The following is a 23,792-nucleotide window of genomic DNA, read 5'->3' on the forward strand; positions in this document are numbered from 1 at the left end:
TTCGTTTGCCATGCTGCATTCTTACACAGCGCCAATCACTGCAGTGCGTCGCACCACCATAGGCTTGAATGAAGTGTTATTTAGTAGCATTTCCATAAACAAAAAGAAAAAAGAAAAAGTTACCAATGCTTTGTGTTGTAGCAAAACAAAGTAACACCCGTTGCTGTTCTATACAATGGCCCATACACAGGCTGGTGTAAATGAGCCTTTAGGGCCAGAGCAGCCAACCAGGTTTGGTGTATTTAGACAAAAAACTACATTTTTGATTGGTTGCTATAGATTAGCGACTTTCCGACTGCACCATAGCCAAAAGACGGCTACAGCATAATCAAGTTCTGGGAGGGCATCTATAGATGTCCTTCCAGAACCACACCCTCTATGTGCCCCCTGGGGTGTGCGTCAGGCACACTGTGTGATTTCTTTGTCCTTTGTACATAGCTGATCACAGATCAAGGTAAGGGACCAATCACAGTGACCCTTTACCATGTGATCAGCTGTGTCAAGTCACAGCTGATCACATGTAAACAAACTTTCCGGTTATCGGCTTTTCCTTTTCTCAGCGCTGTCACTGTGTGAGGAAAGGAAAGCCGCGATAACCAGCAATCCTGACAGCACACATTTACACTGATCATCAGTGCCCTGATTATCAGTACAGCCCCATCAGTACCAATCAGTTCCCATCAGGGCAGCATGTTAGCGCCAATCAGTGCAGCATATCAGTGCCCCTTAGTGCAGCTTATCAGTGCCAATCAGTGCAGCCTCATCACCGCACATCAGTGCAGAAGAAAAATTACTTCTTTGCAAAATTTTATTACAGAAACTTAGAAAAAAATTTTTTTTAATAGCAGGGTTTTTTTGTTTGTATAGGAAAAAAACAGTGGTGATTAAATACCACCAAAAGAAAGCTCTATCTGTCTAAAAATATGGGTACAGTGTTGCATGACCGTGCAATTGTCATTCGAAGTGCGACGGCGCTGAAAGCGGAAAATTGTCCTAGGCAGGAAGGGGGTGAAAGTGTCCGGTATAGAAGTGGTTAGTACACTTTGCTGACACCTTTTTTTCTTACTGAAGGAACAATTTCCTACAAAACTGAACCATAAGTCCATTTTTTTTCAGCAGTCTTACTGCCACTGCTTCATAAGCCTTTTGGTGTCCCTGTTATAGGACATAGTATACCTCTGTCAGTAATGACAACCTCATCTGTGTTCTGCTGAGCTCCTTTAATTACAAGCAGCAGGCCTGCAGGCACTCCCTCCACCCAACATTCCTCCCGGGCAGCAGAGCTGACATTCTATACATAGCAATGTGACAGTGAAGCTTCAGGCCTGTCCTATCTCACTATTCCCATCCACACTACATTCCTGCTCAACACATCGGCTGCAGGCATTGAGGGTGGGGATAGGAGATGAATGACTCCACCAATTTCCAGCTACTGTCATCAAGCTGTTAGACAGGTGTGCTTACACCCTACGCTCTGTATACGTGTTTAACCCCTGTCAGGTTTGCGTAGGAGTTAATAAGTAAAGTAGAAGTAGTACTGATATATACTGGCAGTGACACAGGCTGAGTTTACATTTGGAGTTGGGGGGCTGTGAAAATGATCTCCCCTACCCTTCTGCATATTGTTTGGCAGGCAGCACCGCCCGCTGAACGTAACCTATTCAACTGAATGGGGCTGTCCTGTAACTGCATGCAATGCACACGGTGGTGCAGGTTTTTAGGATTTAATATAGGTGGTCGGGAGGTGACATAAGGCCACCTCGCCGCTTGTTAAACACTTTCTGAAAAGCAATCCACAGAGGGGGACGCTCATGCAAATGAGCCCACGCATGTGTTTGTAGAACATTTCTGTGCATATAAATGCATGTAATTATTTTTGATGGTATGATTCACACTTTGCATGTTAGATGCATTTCGCTGGGTTTAGCTGCAGCCGCAGTTTATTTGCAGGCTCAGATGTGCTCTAGTGTAAACTTCCCAGCATGTTCCCACACTCAGGGGGCCGCAGGCAGCACATGCATCCAGCCATAGAAGTGAATGGCTGCACTAGCTTATGGCTGTGTAAACAAGGATGCACTTTTAATGGTAATAAAATGTGAATAAACTCAAGCGCTTACTATGGTGAATAAAAAAATATATACATGAATACTGTAGCCGATAGTGCACACAACCCATGTCTCAGTGGGCTAAATAATGAATAATAACAATGAAAAATTGCTGCGCTACATAGAAAATGCACACACTTCTGAAATATATAAGCATAGAATGGTGATAGCAAAAAATTAAAATTGTGACACCAAAATAATTAATAAATGATTTAAAAAATAAAAATAAAAAATTATATATCACAGTCCAAAAGTTTGTGTTCTCTCGTGACCCCTCCTTGGGATAACAACCACTGTGTGAATCTGTTACAGAATTCCAGTGCAAAACATCCTCCACCATATATCTGCTCACCTCCAGCAGTGTGACCTCACATTTTACAATGTTTTGGTCTGCCTGCACTTTTGGTCCCAAATGTGTAAACTCTGAAGATCAAATAGCTGAATAATAGTTCCAAAGGATGCTCCCTCCAGATAACAGCTTCAGGCTCAGCCATGTTCCTCATCAAATAAAAGCTCACAATAGTGCTTTACCCTTTAAAACTTTTATTGCACATTAAAACATAAGAGATGCACTCACGTTCCGTAGGTTCATGTTTGCACCATGTATGGTGAACATTCAGTAATGTATTATTAGGCACAAGATGGCAGTATCATCCCCAGCAGTATAGAAATAAGTCCAGGCTCCAAACCGCTCCGAAGCATATTGCAAGGCAATGCACGGGCCCTATATATATATATATATATATATATATATATGAAATTGCCTGCAGATATGACAATCCTGGAGCGATGTGTGGATAACTACTACTGCTATTTTGATAAATGGCAACGTCGTGACGTCATCCACACGCTCCTCCCTGACGTGTTTCGTCATAGACCACGTGTCTTTATCAAGGGGATCTGCTAACTTTTGCTATAGCATTCACCCATGCATGTGCATGTGGCGTATTTCGTGAATGTGGTATTATTGCCTTTGTGGAATTCGCCATATGCACATGTGGCTCCCAGGTGCAGAAAAGCAATGGGAATTTTAAAGTGGAACTTCACTCTTTCAATCGACATTGACAATTTTGAATCCCTATGCTGCTAGCATTAGCAAATAGATAGGCAAGTGTAGTATATTTACTTATTTAGACCTTTTTTACATTTTCTTCAGTTATTTCCTGGATCCCATGCCTAGGCAAATGATGTCATACATCCCAGGAGTCTTCGGGAGGGGAGGAGGGGTTTTCTCAGCTAAGCACAGCCTCCTGCCTGCATGCCTGAGGCAAGGGCAGATGGGTTCCAAGAAGTAAATGCTACATGAATCATGAATTATCTTACTTGGGGACGAGGTGCAGAAAGGTGCCGTATCAATAGCCCAGATTACCACATAGAAGCTACATGAATTATCTGCCCTTACGCAATATGGCCACAGCCAGAATTGCTAGGAGGGTGTTTTTCAAAGTAATTTCTCAGCTAAAGAAAGCATGGAAACATGGATGGATATGTTTGCTTTGAATATCAAAAATAAATGAAATAGCTTTTTGATTTTGTGATGCTCAGTTGCGGTGTAGTTCCACTTAAAGCTAAAGAATATTTGTGCCAGCAAATGTGTGCATATACCTTTAATCACTCGAACTCCAGAAGGTTTATGCCTCTTCATGACCAGGACAATTTTTGCTATACAGCACTACTTTAACTGGCAATTGTTCAGTCATGCAATGCTGTACACAGATGAGATGTGTATCTTTTTGCACACATATAGAGCTTTCTTTTGGTGGTATTTGATCACCACTGGGTTTTTTTTTTTTTTGCTATATAAACAAAAAAAGAATTTTGGAAAACAAAAAGAACTGTTTTTCTTCACAATTTGCAAACAGATAATATTTCCTCATACATTTAGGCCATAATGTGTTCTGCTACATTTCATTCATAAAAATAACCCAAATCAGTGTATATTATTTGGTCTATGTGAAACTTATATACAAAATACAAACTATGGGATATATATTTGAAAATTGACCATTTCTGATGTACTGACAACCTATCTAATTTCTTTCATTCATGACTGCTTGCTTACTATTGTTAAGCTGTGATTGGCTACAGTTGACCACATGGTGCAGGGTGTCAGGTGCCATGTGATAGCTGTGGGTCAATCACAACATTACAATAGTAAGCAAGCTGGAAGCCATTCATGACAGTTTTGTTACATGTTATTATGTGATCTCTATGATTGGTCATATGATATCCCAGCTGCTCACAGCGGCCAGATACCAAGCACTGTGATCCGTTGTATCCACTGGACACAGTGGTCACAGAATCACGTGCCCCCAGGGGCATGTCAGTGCACATGTGCTTAGCAATCACTGAGCCTGGCTGTGCTGCCCACTAGCAAATATACTGTTAGCAGGCGGCAAGTGGTTAAAATAAATTCTGTGTGTTCAGGGTAGGGATGAGTTTAGGCATGTTTGGATCGGTTGAACCCACCTTAGCTGTCCTTCCGGGAAGCTGTCACTGCACAAAGCCATCAGATATGGCCAAGGTATTCCCCCACCCTGCAGAGCCTGTATACATGTGGCTGTGAGGTGGGGAACCCTAATGATTGGTCTAGTAGCCCTTCCCTCCTCCTTCCACTCCATCCCCCACAGCCATTTCCTCCTGTACCTCTACCCCCTCCCTCCTAGATTGTAAGCTCGAAAGAGTAGGGCCCTCTTACCCCTTGTGTGCTGTTTGATGTTACTGTACTGTTTCATGTATTGTCCCCCCTCTATTGTACAGCGCTGAGCAAACCCTTTGGCGCTATATAAACTCGATAAATAAATAAATAAATAAATAAATAATAGTACAGTGACAGCTTCCTGGAGGGATAGCTTAGGTGGATTCGGACCATGATCCAAACACGCCTGAGCTCAACCCTGGTCCAGCGGCATATTGGATATTCTGAACGCATCTAAAGACATGTAAATGCAAGTCACAGAAGAATTTGACCTGATAAGTATAACGTTTGTTTATTCTTCCAAGATCCGTTCTCCTGCATTTAAGTAATCCACTAGCAGGAGGCTAGTGTGACTGAGGCCTAAGTCTGGATTCACATATAAGCAGATTTTGGAGCATTTTTTTTTTTGTGCTCACTTTAGTGTATTTGCACATTTTTCACACCTTTTCAGACTTTTTTTTCCCATTTCTCCAATGGAAAGCTAGTTATTAGTAGAAGCCAATTGTTAGGTGCAAAATTGAGCATAAAATGCAAGTTATGCCTGTTTTTCAGGCACACCCATTGAAGTCTGTTGGAGCCAAAAAAGTGCAATCATGCCCCAAAGAAGCTCCTGTACTATTCTGAGCATTCAGTGACAGATCATCGCTCACATGTGAAGGAGCACAATCAGGAGCGGACTGACCATTTGGAAACTCGGGCACTGCCCGAGGGCCCGGGATCAGTAGGGGGCCCCATGAGATGCCCCTGGTACCTTTTTCATAGGCTTTTTTGAGTTTGGGCAAGGACACAGGGGCCCCATGATCTCCTATTGCCTGGGGCCCCATGAGTTGTCAGCCCCTGAGCACAATAGAATAACATAGAAGTCTGGTGCTGAGCATTGAAGGCTTTTGGAAATGCACTTCAAATCCCTCTGGCTTTAACATACATCATCCAGAGAGAACTGTCTGCTTGTGGCCTAAGGGGAAATTAGATTTCAGCATCATGTGACACACTAGCAATCCTGTCGCTTCCAGCAATTCACCAGTGACAGGATTGGTGGGAAACATTCATCTTTTTCTATGGTGTTGCTCTCTCACTGGCCAGACCAGCACAATGTCGCTCTGCCGCTGTTCTGTGGCTGGCGAGCGTTTCAGCCAGTGAGGGATCGAGACCGTAAAAGCACAAAAGCAAGCGATCGTTCCTTGTAGCTATCCTGTTGCTGGTAAAGTGCCTACAATGACATTGTTAATCTGACATGGGTCTAGCGGGATTATGGGAAAGAAATCACAATTATCAACCATGATGACTGCAGTTTTCTGATCCTCCAGGATACTAATATCAAAAATCCACTTTGGTTCTATGTTGTTGTAATAAATAATTGCTGTGTAATGTGCAAAGTGCTGAGTTATGTGACAATGAAGAAACCGCTATATAGGTGCTGTGCACTGTGACTATGTACTGCTGTGTTGGCTTCTACTAGACTCCCCATTTCTCTTGTATTTATAATTGCATATTTGCTAAATATTTGCAGTGGGCCACTGATGTCAGCCTTATCTTGGAGGGGCTTGTTTTCAATCGGCCCCATTCAGTACTGCTTGCTGAAGGAGACAGTGAGGATCATTTTTGCAGCGCAGTGGCATATGTACTTCCCCTCCTCTGCCTTTGCAGCATAAGGGGGAGTAATTGGGGGTGGCAAAAACATGCTGATGAACCCCCCCAAACACAAGTGTAAACGAGTACTAAAGAACATATTCTGACATTGAGTAAACATTGGCAGGTGACCCTTCTAGGTGCATGTGTATTAAATGACAGTGACTGATTCATCACAAGTGAATGTACGATGAATGTCATATTCACTGCTTTGTAACTATGCCCCTAAATGTGTTTCCTTTAAGGTGGGCTTTACTATAGCGTGTTATCTGTGTCAGAGACATTTAGACTAATTCTCTGTGCATTCAAACTAGACAGGCAGGAGAAAATCAATCATGTAATGGGTATGTAATAACATACCCATTATGATGTTTCTGTATAAATCTTTGCCAGCTAAATGATTAATGATTACAACAGAAGAAGAGGAAACAAGAAATGAATGCATAACATTGTGGAAAAGAGGTACTGAAATATTTCTAGGTTACATAAGAAAAGTACCAATGTCCATACAGGTAGGGAAGTGACTGACATTCTTATATACAGTTGTGCTCAAAATAATAGCAGTCAGACATCACTAACCTGATCAATCACTGTTTTTGGTAGAAATGATATTTCTACATGGCAAATAATTTACTAGCAGGTGTAGTAGAGTAATAGAAATCCAACAGACCCAACATTCATGACATGCATGCTGCTGATTCTGTGTAATTGAATCACTAATTGAAAGGGGCATGTTCAAAATAATAGCAGTGTGGAGTCCTATTAGTGAGGTCATTCATTCTTTGAAAAACAGGTGGCAATTATTGCCCTTATTTAAGGAAGGAAGGCAGCATATGTTGTACATGCTGGTTACAGTGCATTTCTCTCTGAAATTCTGAGGAAAATGGGTCGTTCCAGACATTGTTCAGAAGAACAGCGTACCTTGATTAAAAAGTTGATTGGAGAGGGGAAAACATATAAAGAAGTGCAAAAAATGATAGGCTGCTCAGCTAAAATGATCGCAAATGCTTTAAAATGGCAACCAAAACCTGAAAGACGCGGAAGAAAGCGAAAAACTACCATTATAATGGATAGAAGAATAGCCAAAATGGCAAGGACTCAGCCAACAATCAGCTCCAGGAAGATCAAAGAAGGTCTAAAGTTACCTGTGAGTACTGTTACAATTAGAAGACGCCTATGTGAAGCCAAGCTATCTGCAAGAAGCCCCCGCAAAGTCCAACTGTTGAAAAAAAGACGTGCTGAAGAGGTTACAATTTGCCAAAGAGCACATTGACTGGCCTAAAGAGAAATGGCGCAACATTTTGTGGACTGATGAAAGTAAGATTGTGCTTTTTGGGTCTAGTGGCCGGAGACAGTTTGTCAGACGACCCCCAAACACTGAATTCAAGCCACAGTACACTGTGAAGACAGTGAAGCATGGTTGCGCAAGCATCATGATATGAGGATGTGTCTCATACTACGGTGTTGGGCCTATTTATCGCATACCAGGGATAATGGATCAGTTTGAATACATCAGAATACTTGAAGAGGTCATGCTGCCTTTTCCTGAAGAGGAAATGCCCTTGAAATGGGTGTTCCAACAAGACAACGACCCCAAACACACCAGTAAACGTGCAACATCTTGGTTCCAGACCAACAAGATTGACGTTATGGAGTGGCCAGCCCAACCCCGGATCTTAATCCAATAGAAAACTTGTGGGGTGACATCAAAAATGCAGTTTCTGAGGCAAAACCAAGAAATAGAGAAGAACTGTGGAATGTAGTCCAATTATCCTGGGCTGGAATACCTGTTCACAGGTGCCAGAAGTTGGTTGACTCCATGCAACACAGATGTACAGCAGTTCTCAGAAACAGTGCTTATACAACTAAATATTCATTAAGTGATTCAAAGAAAAGCAAAATCTACAAACATTTTTCAGTTTATATAGTGAATGTTTGAGTTTGTAAAGAAGAATACAAACACTGCTATTTTTTTGAACAGTCTAATATTCACTTTTCTTCAATTTGTTTAGAGGAACAACACAAATTTGATATATTTGTCTTCATGTTTTGATTAGGAATAGAATGTGTAGTGTTCCCAATGCATTTGTGTGTATGGAAATAAAAGCTTTTAGAAGGATTTTGAGCTTTATTCACTTTTTTCAACACACTGCTATTATTTTGAACACAACTGTGTGTATGTGTATATATATATATATATATATATGTGTATGTGTGTATGTGCATATATATATATATATATATATATATATATATGTATGTGTGTATGTGCATATATATATATATATCCAAATATGTGTGTGTGTGTGTGTATATATATATATATATATATAACCAAAGGCATGTCCAGACTACCAATATGCTGGCCATAGCAGACAACACTAAGGGCCGGTTCACACTATTGAGCGCACAGGAATAAGCTGTGTGTTCCTGTGTGATTCACATGCGATCTGAGTACAGTGCAAAATCGTGCCGGACAACACCAATTCAGTGCATACCCTACTTTATAAAATGCACAAAATCTGGATCGCATGGTGCTTCTGTACCAAGTGATTTCGTGCAGACAAATGCACTGCATTTGCAACCTGTGTTTGGGAGGTTTAAGTTAACATTGACTCCTGCTGCAGATCAAGTTTGGAACGTTGCGTGAAACACTCATGGAATGTGGGTTTACCACCGCGCTCTGGTGTGAACTGGCCCTGAAGGAAGAATTCCACATATAGATATTTTTAGACATAGCTGCACTAGTCCAGCTTGGACCAATGTAATTATGTATATTTCATACCTGGCCAATGCCCCTGGAAGCTGGAAATCACTGAAGTAGACACAACACCTCCAGTAATCTCCACTTGCTTCCAGGTCTTGTGCTGAGCAGTTGGCCTGCTGCATTCTGAACACAGGAGGTCAGCCATTTGGCACAGGCACCATTCAAAGAATGTTTTCAACTATCTGAAAGAATGCAGGGTATTCTCTGATTGGACAAGATGGAGAGCATGGCGTCACTGCCCTGCCTCTCGTCCAATCAGAGAATGCTTTGCATTCATTTAGAAAATACTAAGCATTTTCTGAATGGCGCCCATGCCAACTGACCAATCTCCTGTGTTCTGATTGTAGCAGGACAGCCGCTCAGCACAGGACCCAGAAGCAAGTTGAGATTACTGCAGTATTGGTGTCTACTCCACTGATTTCCACATTCCAGTGAAATAGGCTAGTTCATTTATTTACAGTGGATATACAAACTCTACACATCCCTGTTAAAATGTCAGGTTTCTTTGATGTAAAAAAATAAGACAAAGATAAATAATTTCAGACCTTTTTCCACCTTTTTACGTAACCTATAAATTGTACAACTCAGTTGAACAACAAACTGAAATCTTTTAGGTGGAGGGAAGTAAAAATAAAAAAACAAAATAATATGATTGCATAAGCGTGCACACCCTTAAACTAATACTTTGTTGAAGCACCTTTTGATGTAATTCTAGCACTCAGTCTTTTTGGGTATGTGTCTATCAGCATGGCACATCTTGACTTGGCAATATTTGCCTACTCTTCCTTTCAAAAACACTCCAAATCTGTCAGATTGCAAGGGCATCTCCTGTGCACAGCCCTCTTCAGATCACCCCACAGATTTTCGATCAGATTCAGGTCCGGGCTCTGGCTGGGCCATTCCAAAATTTTTATCTTCTTCTGGTAAAGCCATTCCTTTGTTGATTTGGATGTATGCTTTGGACATTGTCATGCTGAAAGATGAAGTTCCTCTTCATGTTCAGCTTTCTAGCAGAAACCTGAAGGTTTTGTGCCAGTATTGACTAGTATTTGGAACTGTTCATAATTCCCTCTACCTCGACTAAGGCCCCAGTTCCAGCTGAAGAAAAACAGCCCCAGAGCATGATGCTGCCACCACCATGCCTCACTGTGAGTATGGTGTTTTTTTGGTGATGTGCAGTGTTGTTTTTGCACCAAACATTTCTTTTGGAACTATGGCCAAAACGTTCAACCTTGGTTTCATCAGACCATAACACATTCTCCGACATGCATTTGTGGGACTTCAGATGTGTTTTTGCTAAATTTAGTTGGGCTTGGGTGTTTTACTTCATAAGAAAAGGCTTCTGTCTTGCCACTCTACCCCAGAGCCCAGACATATGAAGAATACAGGAGATTGTAGTCACATGTACCACACAGCCAGTACTTGCCAGATATTCCTGCAGCTTCTTTAATATTGCTGTAGGCTTCTTGGCAGCCTCCCAGACCAGTTTTCTTCTCGTCTTTTCATCAATTTTGGAGCAACGTCCAGTTCTTGGTAATGTCACTGTTGCGCCATATTTTCTCCACTTGATGACTGTCTTAATTGTATTCCATGGTATATCTAATGCCTTGGAAATTCTTTTGTACCCTTCTCCTGACTGATACCTTTTAACAATGAGATCCCTCTGATGCTTTGGAAGTTCTCTGTGGACCATGGCTTTTGCTGTAGGATGCGACTAAGAAAATGTCGGGAAAGACCTACTAGAACAGCTGAACTTTATTTGGGGTTAATCAGAGGCACTGTAAATGATGGTAGGTGTATACTGACCCCTCAAACCCGTTGTGTATTGTATCCTTACTGTTTTGTCCCATGTTCTGTCCCCCTTGCTATTGTACAGCGCTGAGCAAATCCTTTGGCGCTATATAAATACTGTATAATAATAATAATTAACATGATTTTGAATGTCATTGCTTAATTCTGAACATAGCTACATCCCCAATTATAAGAGGGCGTGCACATTATGCAACCACATTATTTTAGTTTTTTATGTTTAATCCCCCCCTAAAAGATTTCAGTTTGTTTTTCAATTGAGTTGTATAGTTTACAGGCCACAATAAAGGTGGAAAAGGTTCTGAAATTATTTATCTTTGTATAATTTTTAACCTGACATTTTTAACAAGGGTGTGTAGACTTTTTATATCCACTGTACATAGCTACATTGGTCCAAGCTGGAGTAATAGTCCCCAATCATTTGAGTCAGTAAAGGGAATAGTGCCCCATCATTATTGTCAATGGAAATCATGGTGCCCTATCGTTTGTCAAGGGAGACAACAATGTTCCGTCATTGGTGACAATTGGAAAAATAGGGCCCCATCATTCCTGTCAATTTGAAAAACTGTGCGCCATCATTGGTGTCAATAGTAAGAAAAGGACCCATCCTTGGTGCCAGTAAGAGCAATAGTGCCCCAAGTTCCTGTTAAACGCAAGTAAAGGTTTACAGTTTAGGGACTGCTGTATTCTTGTAATGGGTGTCAGTGGAAGGTATAGTGTCCCATTGTTGGTATCATTGGAGTAAGAGTCCACAATCATTGATATCGATGGAAGAAATAGTGCCTCATTGTTGGTGTTAATGGGAAGAATAGTACCCAATCATTGGCATCAGTGGGAGGAATAGAGCCCCACCATTGATGACATTTGGAAAAAAAAAGTGCCCCATTGTTTTTGTCAATGGAAAGAATAGGGCCCCATCCTTGGTGACAGAAGGAAGAATAGTGCCCCATTGTTGGTGTAAAAGGGAAAAATAGGAACCCATTATTGATGTCCAGTGGGAGAAATAGTGCCCCGAATGCCAGTTAACCGTTTCCCGTCTGCCTTATAGCAGAAATACTGCTACAGGGTGGCAGGGGTGCGCAAAATCACGTATATATATATATACGTGATTATGCAGTTCCAGGTAGGGTGCACATGCCCTACCCACGCCGCTATTCGCGGCCTCGACTGTCAATCACCAGGTCCCGGCCGGTGATTACTTGCCACCACCTGGTGATCGCCAAGTATTACTGACAGGGGAGAGAACTATATGTAAACAATACAATTCTCTCCCCTGCTAACTCCTGCTCACTGCTTACAGTGGAAAGCACTAACACAGCATACTGTGAAACAGCACACACTTAGTTAACCCTTTGATCGCCCCACATGTTAACCCCTTCCTGCCCAGTGCCATTAGTACAGTGGCAGTGCTTTTTATTAGCACTGATCACTGTATTGGTGTCACTGGGGATGTCAGGGACACTAAGTCAGTTCCCCCCAGTGTCAGAATGCCAGCACAGTCCCGCTATAAGTCGCTGATCGCCGCCATTACTAGTAAAAGAAAAAAAAATTCCAGTATATATACCTTCATATGTAAACGCTATAACTTTCACATAAACTAATTAATTTACACGTATTGGGATTTTTTTTAGCAAAGACATGTAGCAGAATACATTTTGGCCCAAATTTATGACATTTGATTTTTAATTTTTTTTTTATTGGACATGTTTACTAGCAAAAAGTCAAAAATATAGTTTTTTTTCTCAAAATTGTTGATCTTCTTTTGCTTATAGCGCAAAAAATACCACCTAAAGAAAGCTCCATTTGTGGGAAAAAAAGGACATAAATTTCATTTGGGTGCAGCGTTGCATGACCACACAATTGCCAGTTAAAGTAATACAACGCCTTAACGCAAAAAATGGCCTGGCTAGGAAGGGGGTAAATCCTCTGGAGGGCAAGTGGTTAAAGGAAGACAGAGGGAAACAGTTTAGGGTGTAATGTGTTATTGCAATGGATGCAGTAGAAGGGATTATTTTCCCAACTGTCAGTTGAAGGCAATCAAAAGGATGGCAGTTTGGGCAGCACTGCATTATTGTCATTCTTAACTTAACGCAAACCTGTCATTAAACTTTCCCACAAAACTGATAACACAAATATAAATTATTATGAAATATGAAAGCTATGAGCAATTTAATTTTGCTTGACACATTGGGGTTTATTTACTAAAGCTGGAGAGTCCAAAATCAGACTCCCTTCTGCATAGAAACCAATCAGCTTCTAACCTCAGCTTGTTCAATGAAGCTTTGGCAATGAAACCTGGAAGCTGATTGGTTTCTATGCAGAAGGGAGTCTGATTTTGGACTCTCCAGCTTTAGTAAATAAACCCCACTATGTTCCTCTGCCCTGCTGTAGATTTCATGTGTGCTGGCAGAGTCCTGCACAGGCTCCCTGTGGACTGCCTTCAGCGCTGATGATTGCATGTTCCTGATCAATCATGTGACCCAATGAATTTGTAAACTCACTCCTCAGGAGCATTTCCAATCATAGGCAACATTAGCCCGCAGGCTAAACTTTCAGTCCTGTGCCTGAAACACCAGCAGGTTTTTCTGGATGAATTATATGGAGAGGGAGGGCCTGTGAATTGATATCAGTTTCTGAGATAAGGGGATCAAAGTACTACCTGTCCACCATTTATCACTATTTATATTTGCACACAGCAAAAGTAGATCTGCATAATATGTACAGAGCAAATATTTCTGCCCCATGTACACATATAGTTAAAATGTTTCTATCTGACCAAGATTTTAAAACATAAAGCTGAGAACTTACTGTATGTTAATCTAATCACATTCACAATAAAAAAATATTATTATTATACAGAATGTATATAGTACCAATAGTTTGCGCAGCGCTTTACAAAATGTAGGTAGACATTACAGTTACAATACAATTTGGTACAAGAGGAAACAGAGGGCCCTGCTCGTTAGAGCTTACAATCTAGGAGGAAGGGTTGAGTGATACAAAAGGTAATAGCTGTGGGGGGGATGAGCTGATGGAGGAAGTAAAAAGCAGTTTACTAGTTAGAAGTAGGATAGATTTCTTTAAAGAGAAGGGTTTTCAGGGATCTTCAAAAGGAGGATAGATTAGGAGATAGCCGGACAGATTGGGGTAGGTAGTTCCATAGGATGAGAGAAGCTCAAGAGAAGTCTTGGATGCGAGCATAGGAGGAGGTGACACGGGAACTAGAGAGTAGAAGGTCTTGGGAGAATCGAAGAGAGCAGTTTGGTTGATATTTGGAGACCAGGTTGGTGATGTAGCTGGGGACAGAGTTGTGGATGGCTTTGTAAGTAGTTAGTGTACTGAATTTTATTCTTTGGGTGAGTGGAAGCCAGTGGAGGGATTGGCAGAGAGGGCTAGCAGACACTGAATGGTTGGTAAAGTGGATGAGCCTGGCAGCAGCATTCATGATTGGAGGGGGGGATAGCCTATGTAAAGCTAAGCCAGTGAGGAGAGAGTTGCAGTAGTCAAGAAGAGATAACCAGATTGAATTAGAAGATTTTTTGGTATCAATGGTTAAAAAGGAGCGTATTCTGGAGATATTGCGGAGGTTGAGGCAGCATGATTTAGACAGGGATTGGATGTGGGCCTGAAAGGACAGTTCAGAATCCAGGGTCACCCCTAACACCCTGGCATGTTGGGATGGGTTGATAGTTGTGCTATTGATCCTGACCGAGATAATAAATAACTGTAGATTCCCCATGTTGCTATTCACACACCACTATGTACCGATGCATGGACATCAGAAACACATAGATAAACTCTAAAAAGTGCTGCGCTGCATTAATAAATCATCAAAATCAATAATTTCAAAAGTAATAACACATATTTTTTTTTCAAGTAATAACACAAATATGTGATGGTATTGTGACCAGAATTGCTCAACATGAGTGCATTTATCATTATAAACCATATATAAATCATATAACCAAATATAAAGACAATTAGGGGGGTTCCACCACCATTGTGATGTTGCAAAAAAATTTAAACCTTTACACAATAATTATGTATAGCTACCAATCCCATGTTGTAACACACAAACATGACAAAAAAAAAAAATCACAGAATTTGAAAATGACAAAAAGTGACATTCACTAAAATCACATAGTAAAACATTACTGTATCAAACCATTTCACATACATTTTGTCCCTAGTGCTTTGTCCTGTGCCCTGACTGCATTTTACTGTTCTTTCTGCCTGGAAACTGAGAAACGTCCATGGCGTCCAAAAAGCGTCCCTTTAGGTCAAAATCGGTTTTAGACCAGCTAGAGAACAGCGATAGTAAATTAGAACCACTTGCAGAATTGAGTGATAATGATTCATGGGGAAATTCCTCATCAGTCACTGAAAACGATTTTGCGACTTTGCTCAGTGATGTGCGAACTTGGCGCTCTATTTCAAATTTCAGTGTTTTTGGTTTGATTATATTATTAAATTAAATGTATTATTATTATATTATTATTTTTTATGATTATTTATTAAATTATAATTTATGATTTAGTGTTTCAAATTTTAACATACCCGGGATGTTTACTAGACTCTTGTTCGGACAGATTTCAGTGAGTTATTCCTAAATATTACAGGCCTACAATAAAAAATACATATTTCCATGCAAAAAAATGTACCGCTTTGAGCACAGAAATATGGACATAATCAGACCGCTGGGGAGGTTAAGGCACCACATAAATGTAATGTGCCCTCAAGTATTTCTAATCCCATTTCCACTCTATCCAAAACCATAAAACTTTATTTGGAGTTGTGCTTTTTGTATAGTACAAGAAGCACATGCATGCATTCTAATCTGGAGAAAAAGAAATTCCTTGGTGTGTCATGTCACTCAAAAATGTGTCACTCCCATCTAGAATCTATGACCATCTTAAGTCAGTAATTCACAGGCTGGTAATTTAAAAAAATTACTGACAACAATTTTTTGTTACTCTTAAATTATTTTTAATTCCTTCTTTTGTGTTTCCCCGTGAAACTTCAGTTTAGATGTTGTAAGTCATATACTGAGAAATGGCTTCATCTACAGATTGCACAGGATGTGGTTGTGTAAGTTCCATCAGGCAGGACGTTTGGGGTTTTCCATCTAGTTAGTGTCAGATGTGTTGAAAAAAAACTTCAGGTGAAGGATTGCTTTAGCTAATTGTCAGGACCTGTTTGTAATCCTGAGTGACGTGTTTACAGGAGATGTAATTTGTAATTATAACGTTCACACTTTTCAGTGGTTTAGGTAATCATGTCAACATTACTGGAACACAGGATTTCTAGAAGGGAAAATGGGTCATCCAGAAAGTCTTGGTACACACCAGCTAGGTAAAAATGTAATCTAGAGCAATAGAAGAATTGTGAATGCTTCATGATGAGTTTCTCCTTTAAAAACTCTGGCCTTTTTATCAATCCTAATTTGGCAAATTAAAGTTATTTAAATATTTAAACCAAAGAACGAAAAAGGGAACTCGTGTGAACCAAAGAACCTAAAAAAAGAATATGTGACTTCTAGGGGCACTCAAGAGTGAAAAATATAAAATATTTACAATTTTAGTAATGTCATAAGTGTAAAAATGGTATAAAAAAAATCACTGAATAAAAACATAATCCGAAAATTTTCAATAGTGACATATACTCACCTGCCCCTTATTACGTACACCTGTTCAATTGCTTGGTAACAAAAATTGCTAATCAGCCAATCACATGGCAGCTACTCAATGCATTTAGGCATCTAGACGTGGTGAAGACGACTTTCTGAAGTTCAAACTGAGCATCAGAATGGGGAAGAAAGGGGATTTAAGTGACTTTGAGCATAGCATGGTTGTTGGTGCCAGACGGGCTGGTCTGAGTTTTTCAAAAACTGCTGATCTTCTAAGATTTACTCGCACAGCCATCTCTAGAGTTTACAGAGAATGGTCTGAAAAAGAGAAAATATCCAGTGAGCGTCAGCTGTGTGAACGAAAATGCTTTGTTGATGTCAGAGGAGACTGGGCAGACTGGTTCCAGATGATAGAAGGGCAAGAGTAACTCAAATAACCACTCGTTACAACCAAGATATGTAGAATGCCATCTATGAACGCACAACATGTCGAACCTTGAAGCAGATGTGCCACAGCAGCAGAAGACCACACCGGGTGCCACAATCCGCAAAGGCTCACCAAAATTGGACAATAGAAGTTTGTAAAAATGGTGCCTGGTCTGATGAGTCTTGATTGTAGCTGCAATATTCAGATGGTAGGGTCAGAATTTGGCCTAAACATGAAAGCATGGATCCATCCTGCCTTGTATCAACAGTTTGTATCAATATAAAAACAGGTAGCAGGATAAACAGATGCACAGGGGTTAAGACTAAACGGCATTGAGTCCCAGTTAAGTTTAAATAGCTTGCCAAACTGCCGCCGCGCATGCGCACCCGTGAGCACTTGCGACTGCACATGCACACCCGTGAACGGAGCCCTGCGCCTGCGCACACCTATGCGCCTTCCTTGACAGTTCTCCTGCTCTCCACCCACTTGGCGCTCCCTGTTATCTCCATGGGGTTGCACAGCACCTTTCCATGTATGTCTCTCTCCTGCTCTGTCACTTTCCTGGCTCTCCCCGAGTCTGGTGGGTGGGCTATCTCCTGACTGCAGAAGTAGCCAATTGCAGTCTTCAAACCACATCTCTCCTTGCAGCCTATCAAGCTGAGGAGAGAAATGGAGTGGGAAGGAAGCGACGATGCCCCGAGTAGAGATGAGCCTGAAAGCTAAATTCACCTTTATAGAAAAAATTATAAATGCACATATTTTTGTAGAAAAAAAAATTTATTTTATTATTTTTCATTGTGGGAGCTTAGATAGCTCAGAAATCAGTAGATCACGGGTGCAATGTTGGCTCCTGCAGACATATTTTCCGACTTTCAGCTCGGTACTTCTGTGTGGGCTTTCTGTTTTGAACACTGGAGTGTCGGTGGACTATGGGAGCACTCATCAGTGCCCCTAAGCCCATTGAAATTACAAATCCATCTGCTATGGTGGCAGATGGTACTAATAGTTTATTCATTCACATCAATTTGTGAATGAAAGATGCAGCTGTGTGGGGGAGAAGATCAGTCACGGGGAAGATGAGGCAGGAGCTTTAACATGTTCCAGCCTAAATACAGGTGGATCATGAAACATGTTGCAAAGGAGAACTTATCCTGTAAACATCCTCCAAATTCATCTCTAACGCAAACTAAACGCCCACTTTTCTGTACTATAAAGAGCTGTGAGCCAGGTCATTCCCAACCCTGCAGCTCATGTGAATTGCGAGGTGGGGAATGACCTGGCCTGCAGCTCAGTGGAATAGAAAAAAAGCAGGAGTTTGGAGTTTTGGTTAGAGATGAGTTTGGAGGACATTCAAGCTCATCACTAGCCGTGTGGGTTCTGTTAATTGAAAGGGCCACCAGCCTGGGCTACATCTGTATGCATGCATTTCATGGCTTGATCCACTTCATAGGGATGGATTAGTGTGATTCTGATTGGCCAGCACCAGCACATGGAAATGCTACAAAAAGAAGAGGAATTCAAATTCATAGACTCCTGCACTGGCTGCTTGGGCACTGACAGCTCATCACCTATGGAGGCAAATACATCAGGGAAAGGGTGAACTAAACCTTTAGATCCGCACCCTCCTGGTTTACTATTTGAGCGCATGTGTCAGGAATCTAGGAATGACCAGAAAGGTGTGGACTGACACAGGGAAATGCAGGTTTCAGGTATAGTATAATAATACAGTTTATTATTAGCCACCCAGATAGATATATATATATATATATATATATATATATATATATATATAAACGCACAGTGAACAAACCAACCTTCCACTAATCTTAGTAGGTGCAGGAACACAGGCGTAGTCAGGGCTGGAGAGGTGGAACGGTCAGGCCGGCCGTAGGGTTCTGTAATGACCGTTTGGTGGTACCTCTAGTGGTCCCCAGGACAGGATTCCCCAGGGCGCGGAGTCTAAGTCCCAGTCTGCTTATTCACCAGGGCCCCTGATGGTGGGGATGGACTTGGAGCAGACAGGAACCAGGTCGCGGCCCCTGAGTACACCTGCTAGTGGTAGAGGGATCCGCCAGAGGTATGTGCAGGTACGGCTGGATCCGTGCAGGATGGATGGATGGCAGAGTAGTTAGCGTGGTCAGACGGGCCAAGTCAGCAACGTGCGGGCAGCAAGGTACCAAAGGAGCAGGCAGAGGATGGTCAAGGTCACAAGCCGGGTTCAGTAACTCACGGGCAGCGCGGTACAGGGGATCAAGCAGAAGGATGGTCAGGCAAGCCAGGGGTTCAACAGGAGACGGTCAGGATCAAGCCGGGTCAGCAACGAAGCAGGAACACAGGATACCGGGTACCGAGGCTCATGGGAAAACATACACCAAGGCCCAGAGCACAGGCCTGGTCATGCCTTAAATACACCTTTCTGCAATCAGCCCCAGGTTTGGCTGATTGCACGTGTGAGCTTCTGGCTGCTGAGAGCACCCGCTAGTCAGCTCTGGTACTGCAGCCCACATGGCAGGTGAGTCCCACCACCAGTGCTGAGTCCATTCCTGACAGCATGTCTGTTGACCACCCTCTAAAATATAGACACCCATAGAGGCACAGGGACCCTGTAAGACAGTGTTTTTCATCCAAAATAGTGGTTTTCTGAAACTGCATATGAACTCTGCTATTATTAAGCAGAGTATCATTGGCTTAATGGCAGCCACCAATCCAGCCTGCTTGAAGCAGATGTAACATGACAGCTTCGAAGACCTGACATGTTATTTTTATTTTATCTTCCTACTGACATATTGGCCTAATCCTGCTTAAATACTGGTGACTTAAACGTGATTTTAAAGTGTTATGTGAAAATCTCAGTCCATTAATTGGGAGATTAAATGGTAGCTTCACAATGACTTTTACTTCATGCAGTAAAGGTGCTGCCTAGTCATTCAGGACTTTGTGCAAATATTTCAGTTGGAGATCACACCTTGCAGCAAGCTCTGACCTGTAGCATTAGATAACATATGTGAATTGCATATTACGTTGCACTTCTGTTAGGAGGTGGATTTTAAAGTAATATTGCTCTTTAAACGAAAAGAGGACTCTTAAAGGTTAAAGTGACATTAAGGCTATGTTCACACTAGCGTTGTGTGCAGGCCGCATAGAGGCGTTTGGGAAGCGTTTTTACCGCTTCCCAAACGCCTCTGCCAATTCTGCACATTACAGCACATGGTGCTGTTCTAACGGGAGCGTTGCGGCAAAACGAACGCCTCTGATCGAGTCAGGAGGCGTTGAAGTCTCCTATTCTAGTCTATGGTGCCGCTCCGCAAACGCCTGGCCGGCATTTGCGGTGCGGTTGCGGGGCATTTGCGGAGCGGTAACACCATTCAAACTGCATTATAGGCGTTTGTGGGGCGTTTTTAACGCTCTGCAAACGCCTAGCAACCGCTGTTAAACCGCGCATGCGGTGTTTGCCGAGCATAGAAAAACGCTCTGCTAACGCCGGACCAACGCTTGCCAAACGCTATAGGGGCGTTTGGCAAGCGTTGGTAAAACAGCCAAGTGTGAACGAGCCCTTAGTCTACATTAAAAAAAAATTAAAAAGGCAAACCTCAACTGCTCTGTACTTTGATACTCCTTCCTCTCCTGTCTTCTGAAGCAAGCAGAGTGCTAAGAAGGCACCTATGTGTGCGCACTCTGATTGGGTCCTATGCACAGCTGTGTACCCATCCCTTTTATTCCTTTAATGTTGGTCCTTTGAATCATGGAGCCTCATCATCACATGCGTGTGTTACCTAGGGGGGTCTGCATGAAAATGGCATCAGTGGGTCTTTGACCACTTCAATACCAGGCACTTTTACCCCCTTCTCTCCAGGCCAATTTTCAGCTTTCAGTGTTGTTGCACTTTGAATGACAATTGTGCGGTCATGCAACACTGTACCCATAAAATAAAGTTATCATATTTTTTCACACAAATAGAGCTTTCTTTTGGTGGTATTTAATCAACACTGAGTTTTTTATTTTTTGCTAAATAAACAAAAAAAAACCTGAAACTTTTGAAAAAAAATTAATGTTTCTTTGTTTTGTTATAAAATTTTCTAAAGAAATAAAAAATCTTCATAAATTTATGTCGAAATGTATTCTGCTACATTTCTTTGGTGAAAATACCCCAAATTAGTGTATATTATTTAGTCTGTAGGAAAGTTATAGAGTCCACAAACCATGGTATATACTGTATATCTGACAATCGATCAATGTACTGACAGCCAATCTCATCTCTTGAGACCCGAAAATGCCAGCATAGTACAAATTACCCATTTTTAGAAAATAGACAGTCCAGGGTATTTAGTAAGAGGCATGGTGAGTTTTTTGGAGGTTGTAATCTTTTGTTACAATTTTTTGGAAAATGTAAATGTAAATTTTTTTTTTACATATTGTCACCAGTCCAGTACAGCGTGATTATATAACTGGTGTGGCGGTGATCAGGGACACTGACTGGTGACAGTAGGCACAAAATATTTTTTTTTCTATTTTTCATTACATTATTTTTTCTTTTCCTTACTATTTTTTTTTCACTGTGACCAAAGCAATACAATGTTACCATAGGAACATTGAACTACTCTGGGCAAGTGATCAGGACTGTTTCTTTTTTTTTTTTACACATTATGATGGCTAACACCAATGTATTTCATTGATATTTGCAATCATTGTTACTAAATGAAACTGATTCATTCAGTCTTTTGTTATTAGCTGTGATTGGGCAAAGCTCATCACATGATACAGATGTGAATGGCCCTGTCTGTACCATGTGACTGCTTTGATCAATCACAGCTAATAACACAATTGTTTACAATGACAGGAAGCCATCCATTGTATAAAATCGACATGTGATCTGCTGTGATTGGTCACAGCAGTCACATGACACTGGCAACGGGCCGGGGCAGTGATATGTCATCGGCTGTATCCCGTGGACACAGCTGGTGACAGATCACGCGGCCCCGCGGCTGAGTGCACGGCTGCTTTTGACAGGATGTCATATGACATCCTGTTACAATGGTGAGTGTCCCACCCAGCCGTCAATCTGCTATAGGCCAGACGGGAAGGTGTTAATAAGGTATGTAATGAAAACGGAAAGGTTTTATTTTAAAAAAAAATATTAGTGTTTCGATTAAGGTAGGAGGAACCAGAGAAAGCAAAAAAATCAGATTAAACTTCAGTTGTAATTCCTATTTTAATTACTGTCACTATGTGATTTAAAGTGAACCTGTAACATGTTCGAAACATCACACCATTGCTCTTTTGCTTTATGGCTCTATATCTTACCTTTACAGAGGTAGAAGCCTTTCTTTTCTGTTTCTAAAGCCCCTTGAAAAATTCAAACTTCTGCGTATACACCAAACGTGCACATATCCTCCTGTGTCCCACAGTGAACTGATCAGGAGATTAATGACCCATCACCAGCTCTGAGCACTATCACATTTGGGACCTGATTAGCCCTATGCAAATACAGTTGATCTTTGCATTGGAATTTCGGAAAAAGAGGTAGCAGTGCTTTGGGGAAGTGAGTTTGTAAGGGTCCCATGTAGGAAGACGGTTCCCACCATGCAAACTCCGGACCTGCTGCACTTCTAGTTCATACCTCCATGTGCAGATGGCCCTGTATCTCTAGATGATATTATCAGGAACCAGAATAAAGTCTGAATTCATAGGACCCTTTATGATCCTAGTACTAGTTACTAGTGAGGAAAGAACAAACAGAGGGCACATTACCATAAAAAATGTTTAATAAGAAATAAAGTTGTTGTTGTATTCACAAACGACAATAAAGTCAAGGCACATCATAAAAGAACAGCTTGGTCAACACAGACCTCAGAGGAAGAGGCAAGTCCTCGAAACGCGTCAGCCTATTGGATGTCTACACTCCCTATTGTGGACTGTTACTCAGCGCAGTTTTGACCCAGCTGTTCTTTATGATGTGCCTTGACTTTATTGTCGTTTGTGAGTACAACACCTACTTTATTTCTTATTAAACATTTTTTATGGTAATGCACAAGGCCTGTGCGCCCTCTGTTTGTTCTTTCCTCATTCAGTATATTTGGATTCCCCCGGTCTATTTGGGGGCAGCAAGGTGTGCATGTTCCAGGACATTCTTAATGTGGTTGTAGCATCGAGTCCATCCCCAAACGCAGGAGCATTTGTGTTTGCTGTTACTAGTTACTAGTACAGGACTGCAAGAGGAAGGTGTGTGGTTGTGTTTGCTAATTTGCTTGAGTCGATGATGACTATATTGTAAATCGTTACTCTGGAGAACCTCTTCAACAAGATTTGTTGACCAATCTGATCTACTTACAAATTACAGAAAATAGTGTGTTTCAAGTGAGATACAGCTTTTCAGTTTTAAAACTTGCATAGTCTCTGTGCTTATACAGTACAAGACACAGTAATCCAGTGCAGAACAAGACATGGTAAGCCAGTGCAGAACAAGCCACAGTAATCCAGTGCAGAACAAGACATGGTAAGCCAGTGCAGAACAAGCCACAGTAATCCAGTGCAGAACAAGACACGGTAATCCAGTGCAGAACAAGACACGGTAATCCAGTGCAGAACAAGACACGGTAAGCCAGTGCAGAACAAGCCACGGTAATCCAGTGCAGAACAAGGCACGGTAATCCAGTGCAGAACAAGCCACGGTAAGCCAGTGCAGAACAAGCCACGGTAAACCAGTGCAGAACAAGACACGGTAAACCAGTGTA

The 23,792-nt window shown here is 41.5% G+C and overlaps 1 protein-coding gene across 1 annotated transcript in view; it reads left to right on the forward strand.

The window, feature by feature from the left end:
• The window catches only part of LOC149451554 (cytosolic 5'-nucleotidase 1A-like), a 69,338-nt gene that overhangs the window by 11,857 nt on the left and 33,689 nt on the right, over window positions 1-23,792 (forward strand). The gene's annotated exons all lie outside the window — the stretch shown is intronic.

The sequence above is a fragment of the Staurois parvus genome, unplaced genomic scaffold (genome assembly GCF_062004578.1).
Source record: "Staurois parvus isolate SC_StPar_1 unplaced genomic scaffold, SC_StPar_1.0 ptg000531l, whole genome shotgun sequence".
Classification (NCBI taxonomy): Eukaryota; Metazoa; Chordata; class Amphibia; order Anura; family Ranidae; genus Staurois; species Staurois parvus.